Source organism: Pyxicephalus adspersus, chromosome 6, assembly GCF_032062135.1.
Source record: "Pyxicephalus adspersus chromosome 6, UCB_Pads_2.0, whole genome shotgun sequence".
In the NCBI taxonomy this organism is placed as follows: Eukaryota; Metazoa; Chordata; class Amphibia; order Anura; family Pyxicephalidae; genus Pyxicephalus; species Pyxicephalus adspersus.
Genome location: NC_092863.1, coordinates 10,521,125 through 10,533,251, shown reverse-complemented (window position 1 = coordinate 10,533,251; position 12,127 = coordinate 10,521,125). Strand labels below are relative to the sequence as shown.

Sequence of the window (12,127 nt, the reverse complement as noted above, 5' to 3'; positions counted from 1 at the left end):
GTATTTTGCAAATATTTTTAGGGTAAAATCTATACCATCTGGCAGGGGTTCCAAGATGACAAAACTGGCTAAACAGAATTATAACAGTAAAACTTGTTACATATTTTCCATTTAATATTTTGGAAGCTTGAAGGGTTGGAAAATGGAAATGGGTTTGGATGACACCCAGCTACAACAACAAGCTTTCATTCCTTAGTGATTTGAATTCAGTATATAAAGTAATGATTAAATGCAATGGACTCTGTGTACAAGGTTACCGAAAAGGCCCAATAAAGGTCAACATATATAACCTTTTGGTAAAAAAAAGGGGCTGGATCTCCCCATTATCAAAATGATCACTATGACATAACAGGTGAAGCAAAGCCTGGCACAGCCCTTGTATAGAAAAAAAATGGATATGAAATGTAGACAAAAAAAGTGAAACACCACAGGAAAAAAACAAATTTTCTGCTCTGACAGTCCTTTAGAAGGATTTCACCAAAGACAATACCATGCAACATTCATAATAGGTGAAAACATTGGGAATATACTGATAGCTCCCATGGGCCACATATAGGTGCCTCGGCTGAGAAGTCAAGCTGAGCCTATCATAGCCATGCAATGAGATCTTTGTGGAGCGTCATGTTAATCTGAAACTAAACAGAGAGGTCCAACCTATAACGTGCAGACACTTCCTTTCACTTGTTCGTCTGCCAAGATAATTAGGAATCTAGGTACAGACGATCCAGTTATACTTTTTACCATTCTGTAAATTATATACACCCTCTAAACATAAAGAAAATCTTTACCTTGGTTGGTGTTGCAGCTTTTTTAATGCTCAAAGGAGTTACGGATTCCAAGCATTCTTCATCCATCCATCTGCAAATAAAATGGAAGACTTAATGGCAGCTTTTGCCAGCTAGCGAGGGAGAGGAGGTACTCTGAATTCTGCCAATGCTTACCCTAACCTCAAAATGCTTTTAAATAACCTTTAAATAATAAAGCACAGAGCGTGAGAAGAAATTATTCTTTAGCAGACAGGTTGAGGAATACCTATTAGTTGTACCTAGAGCAACATAAAGCATATAACCTTTGCCGATCAATGTTAAAGTCACAGAGCATAATAGGTATGATTTTATAGGATACTGACATCTCTGAATCTTGCTTCATGCACCTGTTACATTCACACAGTAAAATTAAAGGAGCCCTGCCATTGTTTAACTATTCTAGGTCCTTTGGCACCCGTTTGTCTTTCTGCTTCCGCTATGTTTTTTAAAGTTAAAGCAATACAAATTTTGCAACCTTTTCTGAGCTGATAATGTATAATATCCAGCTTGCCTAGTTCATGTTCTGCTCATCTGCCTTTTAACCCTTCTGACTACCTGCCCAAAATCTGCATTCTTATTTCAGGTGTATGACTTCATCTAATGACACCAAATCATCAGCTTTAAATCCAGGGAATTTGCATTCTGTACAATGAGTCCAGAAATGGCAGTGTACATCATCTCAATAGAGAAGGGTCATCAGCCCGTTCAGCCCGTGATCAGCAATGCAATTTACAAAATCAGCTTAGCATTGGAGTAAAGCACAAGTATCAAGTAAAGAAAAAAATGTTTATTTTTATGGTGAGATGACAAAAGGTAAAAGAAAAAGTTCAAACCCATCCCTTGCTGCTTGCTGCTCCTATAATACTGAGACTGTCATCCTGAAAGCCTTAATCTAACACGCACAGACTGTAGCTGAGGGATAATAATTACAATTCTGTAATAATCCAGAAAAGTAGCATTGTTTTTCTCCTTCTGAAAATGCTGCTTTACTGTAATCAGTAAATTCCTAATCTACATACCTGTTCCAGGCCAAATGCTTACAAAAAACTGAAACCAATGTATAACAATGACAGTCAGGGTACTAGCATTTCCAGAAGGAGAAACAAGCAATAGTAGCATCGATTTGCCTAAAAGTGTCCCTAAACAAACAAAAACAGGAATTAGAGCTAATAGACAAAGAGACATGCAATGCACAAAAATAAAACCCTGGCTCTTGGCTTTTTGTTTTAGCTCTACATTGCATGGTGCATGTGCCATGTAGTATGGTGTTTTGCGCTGTGTGTGACTTTGCTATATACAGAGCCATCCACCAGGAACAACGTAACTGCATATGTGCAGGAGTTACATCAATAATGTTCGAAATGGCTAGAAAAATGGTGGTTCCTAAGGACAGATCCTGGACTTGTCATGGCTACATTTTGCCAGCACACTGGTAAGCCTATGCTGTACATACTTGTCAGTCATGGCAGAAGCTCATTACGAGTACAGTTCCACTTTCAATTTAAACCTATCACAAAGTTTAAAAAAAAAAAAAAAAGTCAATCTACAAAACAAGCTGAATACTCCCCTATACAACGAGTGGTGTGCCAAATGTTCACAGGTGTATTTTATAGCTCAACCCTGGGCAAATTCTTTAAAGATAAAGAATATAGATATCCATCCAGTGTGCAAAATAAGACCCATGATAACAGCAGTACTTCTTTCTTGTCCTCAGTCTTCTGGGTTGAATCACACCTAGGATATAATATGAATTCTCGGTGTGACTCCCCATCGAGGGGGCAACACCATGGTCCACAAATTAAGATCAGTGTATACCAAAATACACACAGACACGCTGGAGGAACCTTATGAAAGGCATGTTGAGTTTTTAAGAGTTTCTCCTAAAGACTTAAAGAGCTGCTGAAATCTTCAAAGCTTACCAAATCCAGTCCCTATGGGATTAAGTTTTCATAGAAACACTTTTTGACTTTATAAATCACACCATATTTATTTTACTACTGCCTGTTAGTGAAATATAAAATGTGTATGGATTCTGGTCCTAGAGAATAGGACTTATAAAGCCTTGGTATAGACAGACTCGGTCTGTATAAACAATGCCTTTTAAATGAGGAATGATTTTTTTTTTTTTTTTGCTGAAAACTTTTTTTTTTTTCTAAAACACCTGAAATTTACTTGCTTACCATCTATATAAAATTGACTTCTTTAACATTTAAACATGGTAATTGCATCTGTCATATTTTTCATTTCTTGAAACTGTAGTTAAACACTAAGTTCACGTAGATGACATTTTCATTTGATTCAGTTCTGGGAACTGCAAAAGCCAGGCGGTCAACTGGGTGAATGGAGTAGCTGGAAAAAAAATCCTATTCAATGCTGAGAAGCCTTGCAGTGCATTTACTGTTTATCCTGGGGTCGGTCTACATTCTTGGGCACTCTTACCTTCAGTTATTGAGTAAAACATGGTAACGGGTATAAGGTTTAATATTTTGATAAACAGCTTCGGAAAAAGCTTTAAGTAAACATTCCTTCCCTGGCTCCAGATGTCTGTATAGCTGTAATAACAGACCTGGATAAATGTAATCAGCAGAACAAAAAACTGCCGATGATCAGCATTGAGTTGTCTGGATATAATTGACAAGCTACCAGATACAGCAAATTTTAAAATGGAAAGGAAACTCAGGTCTTTCTCATCATTGCTGATGACAAGTGGAGTAATGAGAGTATTTTATTGCACAATGCACAAGTGGAAGAATGTGCAATGCTCAAAGTGAGCCAACAGGAGGCTTGATATGATGACACTGCAATGTATTAATGAATGATGCCTCACAAAATGTCAGGAAAACAATATTATGAATATCAATGTAGGATATTGCTGTATGGACAAATCACATTTACTTCTGTAAATGTAAGCTAGACAATAAATAAAAGAATATAGAACAGAACCAGCCACAACTAGGCCTATACAAAAAAATCTCATTGTCCGCATTTTTGGAGAAGGTGTTTATGGAAGATTAATATTTGCCTCCTTATCTGTCATAATGCTATCAGTGCATCGTAGTATGTGGGGGCACCAAAAAAAGTACTCGACCATGAATTAGCAAGGAAACAATTTGTTAAAATTAAGCAATAAAATGCCAATGGCTGACATTTAAAGGCTGCTTTGTGGTCTAAATGGTCCGTGCAAATTGGTTCTCAAGCTGAGAAGCATTGACAAGCAGGGCCTGAACTCATTGCTCCTTGGTTAGCTAAAAATGCTGGAACAGGGTGTGGTGGAGTCAACATCAGCTCAGATTACCAAAGTTATATAATACATTGACATGAGGTAATGTTACATTCCTTCTATGTGGTTGTTTTCATGATCCTCTGTATGTGATGCTTTCAACAACCTGGAAAAAAAAACAGATGAGGAATGTCGACGAGAAAGTTAAGAATCCTTAAAAGCATACACGTCCTGGGACACTGACTTGAAGGATTGAAGCATAAGAGCCAATCGTTACAACCAGTCAACTAGCATTTTCTGAGGAACAGGTTAGCTATATATAAATATTTTTTTTTCTTTTTTGCAGAGACATCGCCTATCTATTCTGCAATAAAGAAAAACTGTCTGCTTGCAATTTTTAAATGTGGAACAACTATTCTGCTTTATGGCCCTGTTCACACTGCAGTAAATGCATTGGCAGTAGTCCATAAGAAAAACAAAAGGCAGTCTGTAATTTGACCAGGAAACTGATTTTTAACCATACTGTGCCTGACCTAAACTATTGTGTTCACTACACACTTAGTCGATTGGCATTGGTTTTGACAGCCTGACTTTGTGTGTCATTGTGTGACAGTCAGTGAACAGTTCATATGGCATAAAGAAGATGTTCTTTCAATCTCTGGGGTCAAACTTCGGGACACCCAACACAAACTATGTACTGGTGACGAATATGTACAAGCAGACTTTCCTACATTTTGAAGACTTTCTCTTGTCTTTAAATGAGGAAATAAAGGAAATCTTCCCAATAGAGAATCTCTCAATCCCAAGGCAGGTCTGAAGAACAAGCATATGCACATTTGACAATGAGTAGTGCTGCTGTCCCTATTAATTTTCTATGGGGTTACTGCAGGGAGAAGCATCTTCCACAAGTCAGCGGTTCACTTGCATGGGGAAGCTGCGCTCCAATGCGGGTGGGTGAGCAGCTGGCAAGATGCCAGCAACCAGGAGCCACAAAATTTGTCATTCCCAAAGAAGGTCTGATCCTGCCCTGAAGAACAAGCATATTCTCCATGGGGATCCTGCATGGAGAAACTCCTTGCAGCGTCTCTCCCAAGGCAGCAGTTCACTGGAATGAGGAATCAGTATCCACAGCGCAACCTTATGACCAGTGTGAACATAGCTTCAGAATTTACCAATTTAGGGAACAGCTGTTTAGGTATTCTGACTCCTTGACTCCTAGGATGTGCTCTGGCCTGCACAACCTGGCTGATCTGGCTGCTATAGACAATCTATCCATTTCTCAGCATTATGGGTTTTTATGACTCAACCTACCAGGGAAAGACACTAAATTTTCACTAATGATAACAGCTGATTTCAAGTCATTGCTTTACTGTGTATCTCAATGTCGGTAAAAAAGTTTCCTTACTGTAAATTTTCCAAGTTTTATACCACAAACCATTCTGTTTTACTATACAGTCATCAATTTAACCCAGTGTGCTTCATAAATGAGAGAGACTCATTTCTTCCGTTGGCTGTGAATGCTAAAAATTACAGCAAGAAGTAAGAAATGAGTAAAAAAATAAGTAACAAGTAGGATAAATGACTATCAGTCCTGGAGAATTTTGCCTTTGTCACATACGCAAACAGCTCTAATAATTATGCTTTAATGATGCAGAATTATATTTAGGCTTTCACAGCTCTATTGTAGACACAACAAGGCACATTTGCGCAAGTGTCAAGATGTGCATTTGAAAATGGGTAGAATCACCCTCTCTATTTATTATATGGAAAACATGTTCCAGTTACAAATGTCTAATAGAGAATTTCACCTTCAGTGACATGCAAATTCCTTCACTTTGCCTTTACCTTACTCGTCAAGGTATATTCTATGTTAGATGTGAACCATCTCGGATAGTTCTATTTTCCTTTGGTACCCAGCCCACTTCATTGTCATGTCCTGAACAATTCATTTACTATTTATTTACATGTTTTACTATTGTTGGGACTTGAGCTGGTTGTAAATTGCCATTATTCTCTGATTTGTTTTCTTGTATGTGGTCATATTTTGAAAAATACTAATAAACAGATAAACAAAAGAAAAGTTAAGGCAGAACCAATGTTCTGGAATGCCCTTTTTGAAATAAGACTAACCTGCCTGATCGCTCAGTAATTTTATCAGTAAAAATTATTTATCAGTAAAAATCAGCTGAGCTGATAGCCATAGATTGAAACAAGAGAAGAAGGAAGATCAGCTATGTGTTACAAAGGCCTGTCGGATACAGATTGGATTGTTTGCACTTATATTAGTACACAGTTTGTACAATCAGCCTGCAATGTGTAAGGTATGCTATATTAATATTATATTCCTGTCAATCTGCACATTATACACCTGCAGCAGCACAACACGATCATCCAACAATCACCAGCAGAAAGATAACAAGAGGTGCAGATCTGATTCTAAAACACGGACCATGCCAGTGTCTGAACAATGGAAGCTTTCAACACACTCTGGATTCCAAAAGGCAACTAAAAATATAATAAACTATGCAAGAACAAATAATATAAAATCACAACAACTAAACATGGGAATAAGTATTAACTTCTGCATCTGCTAGGAAATCGTGTACACCAGATGTGGTGACACAATTGTCAAGCACATGTAACAACCACAGGACAAATCAAATATGATTGTATGGCACAAATATAGCGGTCAAGTCAAAAATAAAAATGTATGACATTTTTCTACAAAAAAAGACATTGTAGAGATTAGTCAATCAGAGACTTTTGGCAATTATTAAAACATCATTACCAAAAGATTGGCATTTGGGTTCCGGTCTACTATCACTGAGGAGGTGGGGTGGTTCTAGGGTACTTTAGGAGCTGAAATGACATATAAAAGTCTGAAGCACAAACATGAAAATGTTGGTGGAGTTGGTGTCTACTCTTGAAGGGCCCATTCACTCCACTGCACTGTTAAAATGCACAATATATGTGAGGTTCCTGTAAATAGTTTCCTAATAAACCTTTAAAAAGCTTACATTATATGTATTGCAGAAAAATGCAGCCTGCCCTGCATTGGCTGTGTAATGCATCCTGAGATAACCTCTGCATTGCAACACAGAACATGGCGATGTGTATGGACCACATACCAGGAGTTTCCTACATTGTGCTTTAGAATCTGCAGCTTTTCATATTTCGGGTTGGTAGATATCCTACATCATCCAACTTATTCATTCACCGCCCTAGGGATAAAATCAGACGATTAGCAGCTCCTGTCAAAACTAGTGTTGTGTGCCCAGAGTGGCAAACCAGATGGTGGGTAACTTTTTGCACACAACCTTCAACCTTCAAACAATAACCACAATGACTTCTCACTTTTACGAACCATACCACAATCTGCTGCAGCCACATACAAAAAAAGGTTCACAATCTCCTCCATTCAGATAAAATAGGTGAGGATGGCATAGGGATGATGGCACTATATCTAAAATATGTAATAAAAACAAAAGCTTTTTTTATAAATGGTATTATATTTAAAAACCTACATGAATGAGTAGATTAAACTTCAGTATGGATAATTGTTACTAATTTATTTTTTATTGAGTATAATATTTTTTTCCTATTATGATAGCAAAGCCATTAGGACTTAGGGCTGTTTGAGCTGTTTCCTAATCTTCCAATTACATTGATAGTTTTAGTTCTCTTGAAGCCATATTCAGCTTTATAGACTGCCGATAATGTACAGGTCGTTCGTTGCAGTTAATGGCAAGAATAAAAGATTGACAGAAGACATCAATAATGAGGCTCTAGAGACCTGTTGGAGATGAGTGTATTTCCATAATGCTTCCCATGTCATATGCTGAATTGTTGGTCTCACTGCTTTTGTCTGATAGTTACATTGTAGCTCGGTATTTGCAGCGTCTGGGGACCTTCTAAGAGGTCGGTAAATGAGCATTAAAGATTAGTGATTGAGAGATAGGTGGACTGAATCCCAGAGGCCTCTTCTCGACAGCTCCTGATAGATGGGAAACAGAACATTTAGAAGAGCATCATGGGTTTTTAGGCAAGAGTGCTTGTTGTCACCAGTGACTTTTCATAATAGATGCTTTTTATCTGTAATATATATATATATATATATATATATATATATATATATGCCCTAAAAAATTGAATCCTAATGTTTAAAACTACAGTTTGACAGCCTTGGAATGCATTCAGATGATGACTTGGCCTACCTATGTGTAGCTTCTGTTATTTATGCAAATTTACCCGTAGAGCAGTGAGCTCTTATTTACACAGATGGCTGCAGTTACAGGGTGCTGGACACATACCCTAGGGTGCTGGACACATACTCTAGCATAACTGATGTACAGAAACAAAACAATGAATTAGAGATACTTTGCAAGGGATCATGATAAGCTGGCTTCATCTTCAAGTACTTACCTAACCCTAGCTTACCTACAGCCTGCTCTCATTTATTCAGGAGGTAAGAACTTCCCCTCTGAATAAGCAGTAGTCCTGGTGATATGGTACTATGAGTGTAGGTGTTGTCAGCTCAAAAATATCTTTCAGACAGAATCTAAAGCGGCATATCACTGAAACTTGAGATACAATGCTATAGTTTCTTTTAGATAAAAAAGTGAGATCATTTACAGAGTAGAAGTATCAATATATTGTTTAATTTTACTTATTTCCTGGATTTGTGGTGGGAACCAGTTATAACTCTCGGTGATTCCAAGGAAACGGTTGTCTCAAATGGTTTCTTAGCAAACAATCAGAATTTTCCTCATGCTGCACATTGGTTTCTGTTCCTGGTTTACACTGTCTGAGACAATCCATCAATCAGATACTTTCCTAAAAATCAACCCTCTGTGTTTGGCACATCTCAGGAACTCCCTGTTGCCATTTTTCCCTGCATTCGATCTCTACTGCAGTTATTACCTTGCGGTTCTCTCTAGTAAAAATGCTTAGATGTCTAAAACACTACAGATCCATGAAGTGTCGGAAGGAGAGGAGCGTGCTTCTTTTAGTGCAGATGAGATGTATTGCATGACAGTACCAAGCAAAAAGGACCTCTATTGTTCACTGGTGATGCAGACCAATATTTACCAAAAAGTCATTTTTTGTAATCACCAATTTTTGTTAGGGATAAGTCTGCCAAATCTTATGCAGTATGTTTTTTTATAACAATTCAATTACTCCAGTAGATCTCAGTTATCAGGGTCTTAAATTGTCTAGATTTCTGGGCAACTCAAATTTGTAAGCATAAATGAAGGCTTGGGGGATTGCTATGCTTTCAATGTTCCATATTTGAGATCTTCGACGTGTATTTTATGCAGCAAAGCATTTAAATAATTATAAACTTTGTATTATCAGAGAAAACCCCTCATTCACTTATGTATAGGTATAGGTAACAGAACTTTGTCAGGTATATAGACAGCTAGAGTAGAAACCCCTTCCAACCACTTTTTTTATCAAGAAGGAAACAAATATATATATTTATAAATACTGTTACTATGTATATAAACACATAAAAACAAACAAAAAAAAAAAAACAATATACAGTTAGGAAGAACAATTATTAGTAAATATTCAATGTATATTTTTCCTTGACAATACTGAGCCTTGCAAAGATCATAAACATTCAAATATAAAATATTTTAGTTCGATGTTTTTCCGCTGTGCATTAGCTGATGTAAAATCCTATTCAATTATTACTAATTTGCATCATTTGAGCTGTTTAATTTACATGATATATACAGCCTTTCTGTAACTGTATTGTTGTATGTTATCTTGTATTATGTTACAATATATTGTTGTAGGTCTCAACTTAAAAAGTTAAGGTTTTCTGGGGTAATGGAACATCCAGTCATGTTAACTGTGCCTAAGCAGCACCATGAAAAAATATTTTGTCTGAAATTCCTCCTAAAATTAGTATTAGTAAAATCAGTATTTTAGTGTGCCTTCAGATTCATATATCTGCATGTCTGCAGTGAGTTCTAAGGCACTGTTGCCTCTGACTGCTATTCTAAGGGGATTTAGAGTGAGAGTTGGTCACTAACTTTTGTTCTGATAACCATTCTTCTTGCTGGAGATTGTGAAATGAAAAATCAGAGTCCTACCTCTGCCATGACAGTCACCTTCCTACAGAGACATGCTGCAAAACAAAGCATGGTAAGTTAGTAGGGAAGAACAGATCAGCTGAAGGTAAACCACAGGCTATGCTGGTAACTACACCTGTGCTTTAAACAGCATTTTGTGTTTTTTTTTGGCTACAGCGTCCTTCCAAGTTCAGTTTCTCTTTATGTTTAACAACTCAAAAGCTTTGCCAAACTTTAGCCATTTTAGGTTAGAATAGAAAAGAATTAAAATCTTGATTAAGATTTTCCCTGCTTAACTTGGTGATGGGAGATAGATATTCTGCTATTTCATCTATATTTATATATCATATATTTATCACCAACATATGACCCTATAATGAAAAAATAGAAAATAAGTGTAAGGTCCCTCCCGAACACAGACAAGGCAAAAATTGTAACCTTAGCCTGGCCTAGCCAACTCCAAGAAAATAAACTATAGTTTTGATTTAAAAAAAAAAAAAGAGAATACATCTGTAAATCATTACACTAGCTTTGTTGTGTTGCCATCTAGTGGAGAAATGATAGACCCCTCTTACTTTTGGTCCTTAAAATAAGTGAGACTATGCTTTGAAATTTAGTAGTGACAATATTATAGCTTCCTAGCTTTCTGTGTATATACTGTGAATGCTTTAAAGTTACAACATTTATATTTATTGGTGTATTTATTTCTATATGGGATATTAGCCATCACTATTCAAAGCTTCCAAATTGCAGCCTGCTTTTCAAATTGAAAATATTCAAAGCAGTTATTATTACATTACTATTATCTTAGTCCTACTATAACAGGATATACATTAAACAAGCACTGACATATTGGGGTACTCTTTGGGTGCTCAATGGACTTACTCAGTGATTCCTTTTGCTCTCTTTTGTTTAAAGCCTGACTTCAGGTAGATATAAAAACACAATTTATTCATTTACAGTACATTTATATACACCTGCAGATGAACAACATCTGGGCGCTGCAAAAGGAATGATTTGCCCAGGTTATATTTTATTTTCTTATTGCATTTTGCTATGAAACACTTGCTGTGCCTTTGGGATATATGGGTTTTATGGATAACCCAAAAACTGATAGGAAAGATCTGAAAGGTTCAGGGGCACATTGAACCTGATTTGCCAAACTTTGCATGCTCTAGATGGTGCCTACTAAAAATAAATTTACAAATATATCCACTTGACTGCCAATGACACTTCCTATATGTAATTGCAAAGGGTTAAAACAAGGTGATAACAAGAGGGATTTCCCGAGGAAGTAATCTGTAAAGTGAGTGACTGGGCACATCAATGGCACACAGAAGTGGCACCCCTTACCCCCAAAATTGTGGGGAAGTTAGCCTGGAAGAGGGACCCCATTTCTGATCCCTCCTATATGCCCTAATAAAGAGATTTGCTCTGAGCACTTCCAGTTCACAGCTGTCAGATGACAGCAAAACATAAAAAAAAATAAACAAACAGATCAAATACAGAAAATTCAAGTTCAACTTGTTAGAGGAAAGGGCAAAGGAGATATTTGGGGTCTAGAAAAAACCTGACATATTTATTAATATAATCTGTCACTACAGAATACTGTGAAATACTATACTATACTAATACTAATACAGAATACTAGGGGATTTATTAGTAGTTTTTATTAATAAAAAAAAAGTTACAAAGCTTTAACTGAAAATTTGCACTTGTTAAAAAGTAGTGCAAATATTACCAACATTGCAGAATCAGTAACTTGCAACAAGCTGTTTTCTCTTTAAAGTAAAGCAGGGTTACTGTACAGGATAACACAGGAATTCAGAGTGTGAATGATTATTTCTGTTTGCTTTGTGAATTAAGTCTTGGTTAATCTGTGCGAGTTTTATCAGCTTCTTTCATGTTTCAGACTCACAGCGGGGCCACCAACTGCTAACTGGCTTGATAACATAATCTCATTGTATGGTGAGACTTTAGCACGCACTGTATTCTCCCTCCCTGTAGGAAATATTAGAATA

General features: G+C 36.7%; 1 long non-coding RNA gene across 3 annotated transcripts in view; it reads right to left on the bottom strand.

Annotated features, from left to right (window-relative positions):
• The window catches only part of LOC140333090 (uncharacterized), a 57,899-nt gene that overhangs the window by 2,904 nt on the left and 42,868 nt on the right, over window positions 1-12,127 (bottom strand). For 2 of the 3 annotated variants that reach the window (XR_011921279.1, XR_011921280.1), the window contains exon 7: window positions 770-858. The exons of the other annotated variant lie outside the window; for it this stretch is intronic. This is a non-coding gene — a long non-coding RNA (uncharacterized lncRNA). Of the gene's footprint in view, window positions 1-769; window positions 859-12,127 lie in introns of those variants that run through there. 3 annotated transcript variants of the gene reach the window in all.